This window comes from Mytilus edulis, chromosome 2 (genome assembly GCF_963676685.1).
Source record: "Mytilus edulis chromosome 2, xbMytEdul2.2, whole genome shotgun sequence".
NCBI classification, from domain to species: Eukaryota; Metazoa; Mollusca; class Bivalvia; order Mytilida; family Mytilidae; genus Mytilus; species Mytilus edulis.
Genome location: NC_092345.1, coordinates 99,879,441 through 99,894,479, shown reverse-complemented (window position 1 = coordinate 99,894,479; position 15,039 = coordinate 99,879,441). Strand labels below are relative to the sequence as shown.

The following is a 15,039-nucleotide window of genomic DNA, read 5'->3' as shown; positions in this document are numbered from 1 at the left end:
CAATCAACGGACAGTTTCTTGCAAATTTCAACCTACGGCGACATTGGAGCCTTAATATAATGAGAGTAACTACATTTAGTATTCACCTTATTCCACGACCACTAATGTGGTTTACTAAATATGTTGCTATTTGGGGTGTTTAATCTTCTTCTATTAAACAGAAAGATTGATCCGGTTTAGCCAGTAGAAATTTGCAGTCATTTCCCCAAACTGATTTTTTCCTTAATCATTAAATCAATTTAAACAGTAAGAAACCATTTCTAGACCAGCACGGAATGATTTTGTGTTAATTGGTGGAAATCAAATTTAATTTTCGTCTGCTCGTTGGACAATTTAATTTTGGTGATTTATATCGAATTATGACCAAGAACAGTTCCTTTGTCAACTGTAAAAACATCGCATTGCTGGCGTTCTAATTTTTAATATTTTAAACTGATGAACGTTTTGGATTATTGAGTGTCGTCAATTTAATGTATTTGGAAACAGGAGAATAAAGGTAAGTCCTTTTAGTTTTTATTATGTTACAATTCTTGATTTATTTGACATTTTTTGAATAATGCTACTTTGCTTATAGGTCCGTTATATATATTGTTAAAATGAACAATCTTGATTTCAAGATATCATCATTATAAAAATAAGGAATTGTTATACTTCAATTCTTAATTATTTTTAACTGCAGTTTTAAAAAAATCAAATAAACTATAAACTTTACAGCTTAAAAAACTTAGTTTTTAATTAGAAAGTGTATTTCTTAGATGTATACATTTTGCAGTGCGGGAACTTTAGTTCAACATTTAAAACGAAATAACTACAAATATGTCATCAAAAATTGTATCAGTAATTATTTGGCGAGTGAAATTGTAAAAATATTAGAATTCCGTAATCCCCGGTCTTTAAATTTGTCATTTTTGTTTATTAATGAATATAATTATTAAGTAACACAAGTTAATCTGTTCTATTCGCGATGTATTTGTGGTGTGATAATCATGTTATTATAAACTAGTGCACTTCGACCAGAATGGTCTTTTTGATACACTAATTTGAGCAACATCCATTGTCTTTATATAAAACATCTTGTTTTAAAATATCTTTGGAAAGACTGGCAAGTTTGTATGTATCAAGATACTAGGACGAGATGTGAGAGGAATCAAACATCAACAAGTGTATGTTCGTCCCCCTTCACTAAATTAACAGAATGTCAAAATACGAAAAAAATGTTTAAAGATTTGTATATTCTAACTTAATTTGCTGTCTATGAAAAATTATTTTACACTCTAATACAATTACTGAGTCTAAAAGAACATTAAGATTTTAGTATGATGCGATGTCTGTCTTTGAGTTAGTTTGTTGACATTTTCACGATATATTTACTGTCAGATATAGGATTTAATGTACATTAGTTTGTTGTTCAGTCACATGCGTTGGATTGATTGTCAAATTGCGAACCACTTTTCAATTGAATCATACTACAGCATTGGAGATCTTCAGATCTACAAATTGAATTTGCTCGAGTCTAGTCCAATTATTAATGTTTAGGTGTAATTCAATGTGTTGTCTTTTCTGTATGATTTGGTATAGGCTACATGGTGCAATAAGATTACAGGAGTGCACGATTTGACAGGCTTCTGTATTTCAAAGATCACAAGTCAATTGTCTATAACTAAAATGTGTGAATATGTTTTGTCTATATTCATTTAAAAAGCTTTATTCGCCGGTAAGTACGTAGTAACATTGTGCACCGTTCAGTGATTAATTCCGGAGGGTATACACCATGTATTAAATTATGGGGATAAGCATCATGTCATGAATTCCGGAGGGTATACACCATGTATTAAATTATGGGGGTAAGCATCATGTCATGAATTCCGGAGGGTATACACCATGTATTAAATTATGGGGGTAAGCATCATGTCATGAATTCCGGAGGATATACACCATGTATTAAATTATGGGGGTAAGCATCATATCATGAATTCCGGAGGGTATACACCATGTATTAAATTATGGGGGTAAGCATCATGTCATGAATTCCGGAGAGTATACACCATGTATTAAATTATGGGGGTAAGCATCATGTCATGAATTCCGGAGGGTATACACCATGTATTAAATTATGGGGGTAAGCATCATATCATGAATTCCGGAGAGTATACACCATGTATTAAATTATGGGGGTAAGCATCATGTCATGAATTCCGGAGGGTATACACCATGTATTAAATTATGGGGGTAAGCATCATGTCATGAATTCCGGAGGGTATACACCATGTATTAAATTATGGGGGTAAGCATCATGTCATGAATTCCGGAGGGTATACACCATGTATTAAATTAGGAAGGATGATCATCATATCATGAATTCCTGAGGATAATCATCATGTAATGAATTCCTGAGGATAGGCATTAATACTGTCTTCAATTCTGTCGAGTATATATTAGGTCTTGAATTATAGAGATTATGACTCATGTCTTGAATTCTGGTGAGCATACATCATGTTTTCAATTCTGGTGAGCATAGATCATGTTTTCAATTCTGGTGAGCATAGATCATGTTTTCAATTCTGGTGAGCATACATCATGTCATGGATCATCATAATGGAGGGTAAACACATCATGTCTTCAATTTTAGTGTCTATACAATAGGCAAAGTCACAGACTGTTTTGGTTTGATATAAGGAATATCACCACAAGTGCATAGTCCCATTGATTTCTATGTCGAGTTCTGAAACTTCAAGCTTTTATTTTTTTCTAAGTTCAAATATAGAGAACGCCCTCCGTTGACTCTTAACTAGCACGTTAAAAGTCCGACTCAGCGTGTCGGTCTATTGCAAAGTATGGTTTATAATTAATTCATGTGTTCGTTCTGAATATGCTTTTTTACAGGAAGTGACACAGCCATCCATATATCTTGATATAACGTAATAATTGCATAATTTTCGAGGTCGAAAGTTTGGTACAATTTAATACCAAATGATAATGATGATAAAATTATGGTGCACCAGTACATAAGATGGTCCCAGCATTGACCTAATCTAAATGAATGCAAAATAATCTTGTTGGGAAAGTGACATCTCGTATGGATGTTTCCTTTATATCTCCCACAGAAAAAAGTATATATAAAATGAACTAATTAAATATTACGTAAGATATTTATAAAGTGTTATTTTCATTTTTATGGTTTAACAACACTTGAATAAAAGATGCACATATATACAAACAAAATGGGAATTCTACTGTTGCCTTCATTTTATTATCCAATCTGAATACATTGCATTCTTTCTTAAAGCCGTATACAGTTATGTTGCTCTTTTTTTATATTTACAGCCTGTCACCGCAACTCCTCAAATGATGTTAATGGATTTTGTTAGAGGTAAAGGGGAGGGTTGTGATTTCATAAACATGTTTAGCCCCGCCGCATTTTTTGCGCCTTTCCCAAGTCAGGAGCCTCTGGCCTTTGTTAGTCTTGTATTATTTTTAATTTTAGTTTCTTGTGTACAATTTGGAATTTAGTATGGCGTTCATTATCACTGAATTAGTATATGTAAAATTGAGAAAGGAAATGTATTTGTTTGGGGGCCAGCTGAAGGACGCCTCCGGGGGCGGGAATTTATCACTGCATTGAAGACCTGTTGGTGACCTTCTGCTGTTGTCTGTTCTATGGTCGGGTTGTTATCTCTTTGACACATTCCCTGTTTCCATTCTCAATTTTATTATCTTAGTATATGGTTATGTGTATGATGTAAGTGCATGCTATATGAGTTTTTAAAGAACCATATACACTCTAAATAAAAAAAATGTCATTATATTCATTATTTGATGGCACTAACATTGATAATTTGGCCTTCATCCAACTTTCAATATTTTTCCAGTTCATACATATAAACAACTGTAAATCTCAAGGAAGATATTTGTTGAAAAACTTGACTTAGCTCATAAAATTACAGAAAAATGTTCGAAATTTATTTGACGGTGATTTAGAATGACAAGAGATGAACGATTAATTTCAAATTCTCATTGAAAAATCGAGTATTGGTTAAAATCAAATTAACGTCTCCTGCGAAGAGCAAGGGAGACCATCAATTACAAGGATTTATATCGCCTATGGCTTAGTAATACATCACGTATGTCAGGCAGAATGCTAAAATGCTGCAAGCTCAACTCTCCAGGGGGCATATCTTTTAACGACAATCTGAATTGGTCGATTTCCTGTAAAGCTTTTATACTTTATTCGGACAAAAATTCTCGATGGTTGATTCAATTAATTAATGCAAATTACTTATATTTTAGACATGTTAATATAATTTTGTCACTTTTGTCGATGTTGATAAGATGGGATAATTGATCGAATGAATAATTACTATGTATCACACAATTATTTCGGTTCCATGAGAACTTGTAACATTCCTTCAAATTACCTTCGGTTTTGTGTAAATTTTTGAAAAATTTCATAAAACAACATCTGTCTGAAAAAATAAAATTCACAACGGAAGTATGACAGAAAAGATGGAAAAAATCAAAGTAAGGCAAATACTTTAAAAATAAAAGTATCCCTGATTACTTCAACATTTCCAAAACCATACGAGATTGAAACCATTCCTTAACTAAATCATTAAGGAACATTCGCTAAACCATATTAAAGTGGAAAACAATCACTAAATCACTAAATGAGCTCATCATAAATAAGTAAGTAAAGTAAGTAAGTAAATTATTTAATATAGTGACATGAGTAAATATGTACAGATTATAAACATACAATATATGATAAATATTAATACACCCGGCACAATGGACCTATAAGTCACCTAAAATGAAATTAAGTAATTATAAAACAATATATCACGTTCTTGAAAATAACAAATTATTCATGAAATTATCTTTTTGTTGACTAAAGTTAATTTTAAAATAAAAATATATATTTTGCAAACAGATTTGCGTCTTTTAGAATATGCCTGTACAATGTATATGGCTAGTTTTCGAGTATGGCTAATATTTAAAAAAATAAGTTTTTCGTTATTTTCCATAGATATAAAGGAAAACATGTTCTCTTATATCAGAATAGAATTTACAGTCTAGTAAAACATGAGTTTCAGTTTCGGTCACGTCTGCAGTGCAAAATTTGCCGAGTCTTTCTTCTGGTCTTTCACCTATATATCTATCCTCAGAGGTAATATTCCACACCTGAATTGTGCTAAATGCGAGTGTTCGACTTTGGTTAAATTTAATTTTACATATTGTTCCTGATTTAAGGTAGATTTGAAAGTTATATAAGTACGAAGTTTTGGTACTTGTTGTATATTGTCATTCCATATGTTTGAATAAAGGCGCTGAATGTTCATTTCTACAGTTTTCAAATTAGTAGCTGTTTTTGAATCAAAATAATGTTCTAAATTAAGTGTACTGAAAATGTCCTTCAATTCGCTACACCAATTGTCGGTACAACGGTTATAGTCTGCATTAAAAGCGAGCTTCGTTATGCGATCATCTTCAAACTTGAGAAGTCTGTTCCAATACCTCACCATGTTTGTCCATCTTTGAAACTGGCTTGGGATCCATGGCGAGAGTAGGCGCAAAATGGTGAACACCAAGAAAATATCGTATTGTACGGTTTTGAATATTGTCTATTGTTTGAAATTTTTTGTATCCTCAGACACTTGAGGCGTAATCTGAGATAGGAACTACACACGAGTAACACAGTTTTTCGTAGGCATTGAATCCGAAGTCTTTATTGTTGTGAATTTGGAATATGTGCTCTTCCACCGCCTTTCGACAAATTTTCCACATTGGTTTTGAAATTTCCGTTATGACTGAATGTAATCCCTAAATATTTGTAATTTTCAACCTTCTCCAATTTGTTTCCCAGCTGTAAATTCGAAATTAGTTTTTTTGGTTCTTGGTTTTCTGAAATGAATACACTTAGATTTATGTGTATTGATCAACACCCTCCAACGTTTACACCATTGGTGGAGTGTATTCAACATACACTGAAGATCCTCAACCGACTTTGGGACTAACGCTATATCATCCGCATACAATAATAATTATAACTTCGTTTCAAGTAAGTCTACCCCAGGATTAAGGTCATTAATTTCTTGGACAAGATCGTTTATAAATATAGAGAACAATGTCGGCGATGTTAGTTTACCGTTTATACGAACACATGACTCAGAACTTTGGTATATACTTTTGACAGAGTTGTATAACTTCCCATCAATTTTATTCAGCAAAAGTTTGTATAAAATCTTATCTCTGTCAATAAAATCAAAACATTTCTTAAGATCGATGAATGCAACAAATACTGATTTATTATTTCTAATAACACTATTCAAAGTAAATATATGGTCTTCATACGATCTATTTTTTCTAAACTCATTTTGTTCGTCGGCAAGAATATCATTATTATCAAGGTGACTGACGAGCCGTTGATTAATAAAAGAACTTTACAATTTGCTAGTGCACGACAATAGACTTATACCTCTGTAGTTCATTGGTACTCGGAGATCTGATAACGGGTCCTTTAGGATTGGACATAGGATGGCTTTTCTCCATATGGTTGGAATTATACTGGTGTCAAATATAAGTTGGAAGAGTTGTTGTAATGTTTGAATGATTATCGGGTACTTTAAAACGCCGTACGGAATTTGGTCAGGTCCACTTGCTGATTTTGATTTTGCATGCATTACAATTTTATTTATTTGATCAATCGTAATATTAGAGTTTAAATCTTCATTCGGCATAAACAACGGATCTTCCATTTCAGATTCCAGTAATTGTTTATGAACTTTTGACTGATTATAAAGGTCATTTTCAAATTCGATGTTGTTTTTCCCATGGAAAAGATTTTCAAAATCAATACGCCATTTGTTAAGTACGTCCTCCTCGTTCGTTAAGATTTCACCAGATTCGTCAACGATTTCCATCGGAATATCCTTCCCCTTTCTAGGACCAAGCTTTCTGATCTTTTCCCAGAGTTCGTTAGGATTCGTTGTTACCATTGTTTCAATATCGACTGTCGTAGCTTTCTTGTAAGATTTTTATCAAAAACATATCTTGCTTGACTGTACTCGCGTCTGAGAGCTGATTTAAGATCATTTAACACTTCGATTTCCGTCACACTGTACAAATTCATTGTCTTTATGTCGCATATCATTCCATAAATTCGTTAGGTTGTCATTCCAATATGGTTTCCGGTTTTAAAGTCTTTTGTTGGCTCTATCATATCCAGTTTTCGGTATTTTTTCATTCATTTCGGTTAAAATTACAGTGCACAAATTTTGTCTACATTATCTTGGGATTCCCTACATTGCTCAATTTTATCAATTACCTCAAATAGTGCGAACTTAATAGTTATCCCACGAGGACAAATCCGAATGAGATAACTATTTTACATCCCAGCTGTTTTAGATTATACGTAAAACCATTTATATTTCATAAAATCTAATGAAGAACGCCACACAACCATTATAATATACGTTATATATTACTATATGATGTATACCCTTTATGACCCCCGAACACGATGAGTAGATATCAAAAAAGTCAACTCGCCCCAGTGGCAAATCGGCCTACACTATATCGTCACTTTTTAAAAAAAATCGCCCCACTCTTGTTTACCGACTCGCCCCACTTTTGAAAAAGTGTAAAATCAAATTCAACAATCAGTCTGACTACTCACTTATTGACGAAAAGGGTTTAAACTCCACTGAATAAAGGTCTGCCAACTCGCCCCATTTATAAAAATATCTCGCTTTCTTTATGTATGTTAATTTACTGATAGTTCGTATCTAGTCGTCCTGTTGTAGTGGTATGTAGTAACCTCATCTCCAAGAGCGGAAATTAGGCTCTCGGCTTTTTGTATCAGATTATCATCTTCTGTAACCGGAATACCACTGGCTGTTATTGTTATTTCATTATTAAAGGTTGTAATGTAGATAATATACCGTTATCATTACTGTTTACTAGGTGAGAGTTGACCTGTTTTCCTTGTTCTTCGACATTGTCTATACGTGATTGAATTGACTGAATGTTATTAATTATTTGATCAGTTCGGTTAGTTTCTCTAGCAAGACTTAGTGATATTTCATCACGAAGTGTTTTAATTTTGTTGTCAACACTAGCAATGGGATCAGTTTCCAGTTTGTCAAGCTTAGACTCAAATATGCGTTTCTTACTCTCTTGAGACCAATTTTCAAATCTTGAACAACTTTTATAAATGTATCTAGTTTATCGGAAACGGGAGAATCGACGTTTGCTTGTTTTTGTGGGTTACTGCTTGATGCCATTTTTGTTTCTTTCGTGTTTGACTTTGGTGTCTTTGGTTTCTTTGGTGGTTTGGGTGTCTTTGGTGGATTTAATTGATCAGAAGATAAATCATCGAATACACTGTTATCAAGTTCATCAAATTTCTCACTCGAGTCGTATAATAAATACCAGGATTAAAATGTTGTATGCCAGACACGCATTTTGTCTACCAAAAACTCATCAGTGACGCTCGAATATTTTTTTTAAAGTACGAAGTTTAAGAGCTTTGAGCACAAAAACATCAAACTAAAACAGATCCTTGAGCGCACATTTGATAAGAAGAAAAAAACGAAGCCTATAAAATTTGGAAAAAGAATCCGAACAAGGCCCACGAAAGTCTTAAACAATCCTTGAACCATTCCTTTGTCAATTTGAAACAACCCCTAACATATTGCCAAAGGAAATTGAAGTAAATCCTAAACCAGGTTTATCAAGGTCTAAATAGAACAATTTATACAACAGGACCACAAAAGTTCAAAATATCCCTAAACAATTCCTAAAAAAATTGAAACAATCCCTGTCCAATGCCCATAAACGTTTGATACAATCACTTAACCATGAAGACTTATAAAAGTTTAGATAAAAACCTCTCAAAACGATTCATTGACCAGGGACATACATTTTGCTCAACCACATTTAATTTTAAAACCATTTTTAAACAGGACGATAAAAAGTTGGAACAATCCCTGACATGTAGGACTCAGATGTGTGATGGGGACGTTGAAGTGCGATGGTCACGCTGAAGTGTGATGGTATGCGCCGAAGTGCTATGGTTCTTTTGCTGATGTGTGATGGTCTAGCTATATGTCTAGTTTAAAATCTAAAGATGTCCAATAATTACGACAGATTGAATATTTTATAAATTAGTATATAAATACCATACATTCAAAATATTTTCCATTTGCAGTAAAAACATCGGTGATCTATCTTATTCCTTGTACTGACTCGCAGCAGCCGTATAGATTTTTCGCTTGTTTTGATTCATTCTGGCTAACCAAGAAATATTTGCATTTCAAACAGCTACCACAACTTTTCAGTCATTGTACATAATTAGTGCTGGTGAGCTTCTGTATGAAGCGTCAATGTCTGAACGATTGTAAGAATGACATATTTTTTTGGCTAAGCTATTTACAAAGTACAGTGTACACTACAACGTTACAGAAAAGACTGGAAATGCAATGACTATCTATTATGACTGTTTTAAACTAAACGGGTTATGTTTACCATTAAATAGAATACGAAAAGCTACTTCAAACAAACGCATTGAATTCTACATCGACATATGAACAGGAAAAAACATTGAAAATATGATTTATGTCATCCATCGGACTTCAGCGTAACCACCATCGCACTTCGGCGTTTCAATCAACAAGGTAGCGTAATAATGCTACCATCGCAATTGAGCATGATCAAAAACGCACTTCAGCGTCCAACCATTGCACTACAGCGTGACCATCGCGGTGCAGAGTCCTACATATTATATCCACATACAATATTGAACCAACTCCAAATTCTCGTAAATAAAGGCAACAGTAGTATACTGCTGTTTAATTTACGAACAACCCTAATCTAGGCAACTATTTGTTCGCAAAAAAAAAAACCATGTCCACATAAGTTTGATATTATTCTTTAACCAGGTATATGAATTTGTGAAACAATAACTAAGCCATATTCAACTTTTAAGCTACCTCTAAACCATGCTCTTAAAGTTAAAACAAATCTATAAGCCATATCGATAAACGTTTGAAAAACTATGCCCTAGACATTGAACCGCGCAGTCTGAGTGCGCCCGTTGTGGGTGTGCAGAATGTTTATTATATACACAGCCGTGTACGGTCCGGAATGCGGAGCTTAATCTCTTAAAAGTTATACTGTATTGTTACATCCCAAAAAATAAGTAAAAAGCAAATATGATATATGTACGGGTTATGTTCTTCTCATATATTTTATGATAGTATGATACTAAACCCCTAACGGGAGGGATTGTACCTGATATTCATATGATGAAGACATAATCTTTCAATCAGTTCAATTGAGGTCTGGAGCTGGCATGTCAGTTAACTGCTAGTAGTCTGTTGTTATTTATGTATTATTGTCATTTTATTTATTTTCTTTTGTTACATCTTTTGACATCAGACTCGGACTTCTCTTGAACTGAATTTTAATGTGCGTATTGTTATTCTTTTACTTTTCTACATTGGCTAGAGGTATAGGGGGAGGGTTGAGATCTCATAAACATGTTTAACCCCGCCGCAATTTTGCGCCTGTCCCAAGTCAGGAGCCTCTGGCCTTTGTTAGTCTTGTATGATTTTAAATTTTGGTTTCTTGTGTATAATTCGGAGTTTAGTATGACGTCCATTATCACTGTACTATTATGCATATTTTAGGGGCCAGCTGAAGGACACCTACGGGTGCGGGAATTCTCGCTACATTGAAGACCCATTGGTTGCCTTCGGCTGTTGTTTGCTCTATGGTCGGGTGGTTGTCGCTTTGACATATTCACCATTTCCTTTCTCAATTTTAATTTGTTTAAATTGACTGTTGAAATCATCATTTTAATTAAGAAAATTGTTTTTTACATGATTTATCACATATTTGTTTTTTAGTCACGAATGTATCAGGAATGTTCATTGGTACTTGGTATTCAGATCTTTAATTAAATTTGCTTTTAATGTTATTGCAACTACGACGTCATTGTAATAGGGATTGCAATAAGTCCTAACACAGGACGTCGATAAGAGAACCCAAGAACCAAATTTTTGTCAGGTCTTTTTTTAAGACTTTCGTTGTACATTTAACAAAATTGTTCACAACTAAGACATCATTTCAACAAGTCCTGAGAATACAGGAACTGTATTCCGATTTGAGAAATAGAGAAAGTACTCCAATTAGAGGGAACCAGATTTAGACATCTTTTGATTTGAGAAATAGGTAAGATGAACTTCGATTAGAATTGACCGTCGATTTAGAATTTGCATTATAATGACGTCAAAGTAAACATGAAGTTAGAGGACGGGCGTTGATTTGAACCGGACGTCGATCCGAGTATTTACGCATTGATTTATATATTATACCTTGAAGTTTTAATCGTGTTTTTACAAATATTTAGGATTTTCTGAACTAAATTTTATTGTACGTTTTTACCTTTGTTAATTTTATCAATTAAACAGCAATTAAGGCTTGAATAGGATATATAAATATGACAACCCTGGACTTTTGCCGCCCGGCAATAAAACCGTTTAGAGAGGCGTCGGCTGTGTGGGATGTGTAAATACCCAGACACGTCCGAATGAAATGGGGACTTTAAAATCGATGCCCCGTGTAGAGAGCATGCAATGCTGCTCAATACACGTTTAAAAAACCAACTAAGGGATTTGTATGTGGCCTTTTGCAAGGTAAAATATCTGCCACGATAATGACCAGTTCTTCAATAACTATTATGTTTATTTCATTGAGGAACCATGTTTTTAAAAATTCTCATAAATTCAAATTGTTCAAAGCAAACTCGAGTTATTGTGACGTTGCGCACGATGTTGACCAGTACGAATTCCATTTTGCTATAGATTAGCATGAAAATAAATACGTAGACTGGTCAGTTGGATAAAAATATAGTGATTTCTGGTTGAATTTATTACATTAGACTTGTAAATAAAGAAAAAAACTAAGGAACCAAAATTTAAAATATCAAGAATTATAACACTTAAAGTGCATTTCTTTCTTACACAAACGATACAAACGGTTCAGCGAGCACACGTTGAGATCATTTGTTTCTAACATACGTTTGCAAAGTTTGCATAAACTTTGACAAACTATACACTAGCTGAAAATGCGTCTACAGTTTGTCGTTCGTCGTTTGTAAGTACAAACGCTGTATTTCTTTCTAACTTTAACATTGAATTAATTATCTAAACATATGTTTCCCACTAAAAAAGATTGATTCTGACAAAAGAAAATGATTGTCATACCTCAAAACAATGTCACAAATTACTCAAATTTAGGTATTTCCCTCCTTTCTTTCATTGCTGCTATTTTCAATAAAAAGGCTTTATCGTCACTATCTTCATACATTCATCTTATAAAGATGATGAACTGACAATCAAATTATATATGCACAGAAGAGCAATGTCCGGTGTGTCTAAAACATCTTCTACAGAAGCTATTTTCCAGCGTAATAAGTTTGAGTACAAACACCATGTGAATGCATTTTTGACATTTCAAACAGGGTCAATAATCACTGATTAAACGATGCATTTGTTTCTACTTTTGTAACGTTTAACAAACTATAACAAACGGCATACAACGTTTACAAAACTTTGGTTAGAAAGAAATTCACTCTTATATAATTATCCCATCTTTACGCAAAAACGTAATGTCCAACGTTACATTTTGTGTGCAAAAGATCGGAGTTCCGTTTCTTTCCTACGGTATTTTTTTTTCTGATCATCGTAAATCTAAACAAGAGTATTGCTATTGTTATTGTTATTCGCGTGTTAAAGCAAAATCAATATCACTGAAACCGTAAACCGGAAAATGTCCAAGCATATGCAAGGTAAGCATATTTCGGATTTGCGCATTTATACCGTGAAATTGGAAAAACTGAGAGGAAAAATATTTATGATATATTGAAAGTTTTTTTACTTTTCTCCTGGTTCATGATATTTTTTTGCCGGAAACCATGCGTATAGGTTCTATTGCAATGACTTCAAAAGGTATAGCCACAACGAAAAAAACGCGTATTTTCTTTACAATGAAGGTTTTAACCGGCTGTATATTAAATAAGCATAGTTAGATCATATAAAATAAAACTTGGCGGTAAAAGTTTTTTTCTTTTTCTTTTTAAACAATATAGTGTTTAACATTTTTTCGAAAGGCAGCAAGATTTTAAGATCGTTTCAAAAAGTATAGCCGTTATGTCCCAACGTTCGCAAAACGTAATTGAGTCCATGCTCGGGTTTTTAATTTTATATCATAATTGTTTCAAGTTTAATTCGAATGAATATAAAAATATAAGTTATAATATAGCCAATGTAGGATAAACGAATAGTTTAAGTTTAAATTCATATGTTGACCAAATGAGATTGATATAAAAAATATCGGGATCTTAGTTATTTTTCAGCGCATTCATGACATTTGTTTTCTTCAAGGAACGTTGTATATCTGCAAGTTAAATCATCAAAAGCAACATGCATATTTTTGTTTGTTAATAAAATAAAATAGAGAAAAACCAATGCTGGCAATTATAACAAAACAAAGGATATGCATAATGCCACAAAACTACACAAATGAGAAAAAAAATTGTAAATTAATGTATGATTCATTAATGCGAACTGCTGTCAAAAGTAAAATTATCAATTATGGCCTGGAAAGACTGACAACTCCTATAAATGAATATTCATTAAAGAAAAAAATGTGTACGACCACTTTGAGTTACCAAAATCACAACCGTAAATTGACCTCATCAATTATAAGCTTGAACGCCTGTAAACGTTCTTTGAAATCGTCGAACTTGCTTCATTATGAGAAACGTCGTGAAATGCTAAGGAAAGAGTGAAGACCAGTCATACTGATAAGTATAAGTCACTGCCATTCATTTAAGTGCAATTGTTCAATATATGCATACAAAATAAAGTTTTCTATAATTTTATAATTAACGAAATCACTCTAAACAGAGAAACCACGCCCCACCGGTCATTGACATGTAAAAGTCCGTGAACGACCGGTTTTCTGGTACTTTTTTTCTGTTAAAGACCGATGTAATTTTTTTACTGAAGAGTAAAGAATGTCATGTGGCCCCTTGTTATCCAATGAGAAAAGCTAATTATTAACCGATATGAAATAAGTCACGTTAGTGTACGGTAACTGTACAACTACCAGAATCTTGACCGCGTTTCATTTTATTTCATATGGCAGTGAATGATGATGATTGGTGTACCAGTCCATCTAACAAGGTTACATCTAAGCTTACACAAATGTTAACTTCCTTTTTCAAATAAGCCAATTTGTTTTTCTAAATTCCATTAAATTCGAGTACTCTCAGGTGTGTCGTTTATGTCTTGAGTGTTTTTGTTATTATTTTTTTGTTATTATTGCTTTGTCTCGATATGATGAGTTAAAGCCCTTTTCAAATGATTTTTTGTAATTTGTTCTTTAACTTTGCTGTTAACCACTGTCCCAGGTTAGAAGGAGAGTTTGGCGCCGTTATACATGTTTAACCCCGCCATATTCTGCATGTGCCTGTCTCAAGTCAGCAGCCTGTAAGTCAGTGGTTGTCGTATATCATATTTGTTTTTCGTTTGTTGTTTGTTCATAAATCAGGCCGTAAGTTTTCTCGTTTTAATTGTTTTATATTTATTTTTTCGGAGTCTTTTATAGCTAGCTATGCGGTGTGGGTTTTGCTCATTGTTGCAGCCCGTACAGTAAACTATATTTGTTAACTTCTACGTCATGTGGTCTCTGATGGAGAGTTGTCTCAGTGGCAATCATATCACATCATCTTATTTTAAGTTAGAAGAAAAGATGTTTCCACTATATAAGATTGGGTATAGATTACTCGAAACTTGTACCGACTCGGAGTGAGTAAGTAAGAATTTGACATCTGGTATAGACACTTGTATGTTTATGAAACATTTAGTCTAAATGTCTTTTCTGTTTTTAAGGTAGTTTAATTTGTGGCTGCTGTCCCTCTATTGTTGAAATGGAAAACTAATGGAAAATAGGTCAAATATATCAAGGGAAATACAT

At 33.3% G+C, this 15,039-nt stretch overlaps 1 protein-coding gene across 1 annotated transcript in view; it reads left to right on the top strand.

Moving 5' to 3' along the window:
- The first annotated feature begins 375 nt into the window (after positions 1-375).
- LOC139513634 (neuronal acetylcholine receptor subunit alpha-10-like) overlaps positions 376-15,039 on the top strand; it is an 88,677-nt gene continuing 74,013 nt past the window's right edge. The window contains exon 1 of the mRNA XM_071302304.1: positions 376-496. The gene's annotated coding sequence lies outside the window, so the exon portion shown is untranslated. The remainder of the gene's footprint in view (positions 497-15,039) is intronic.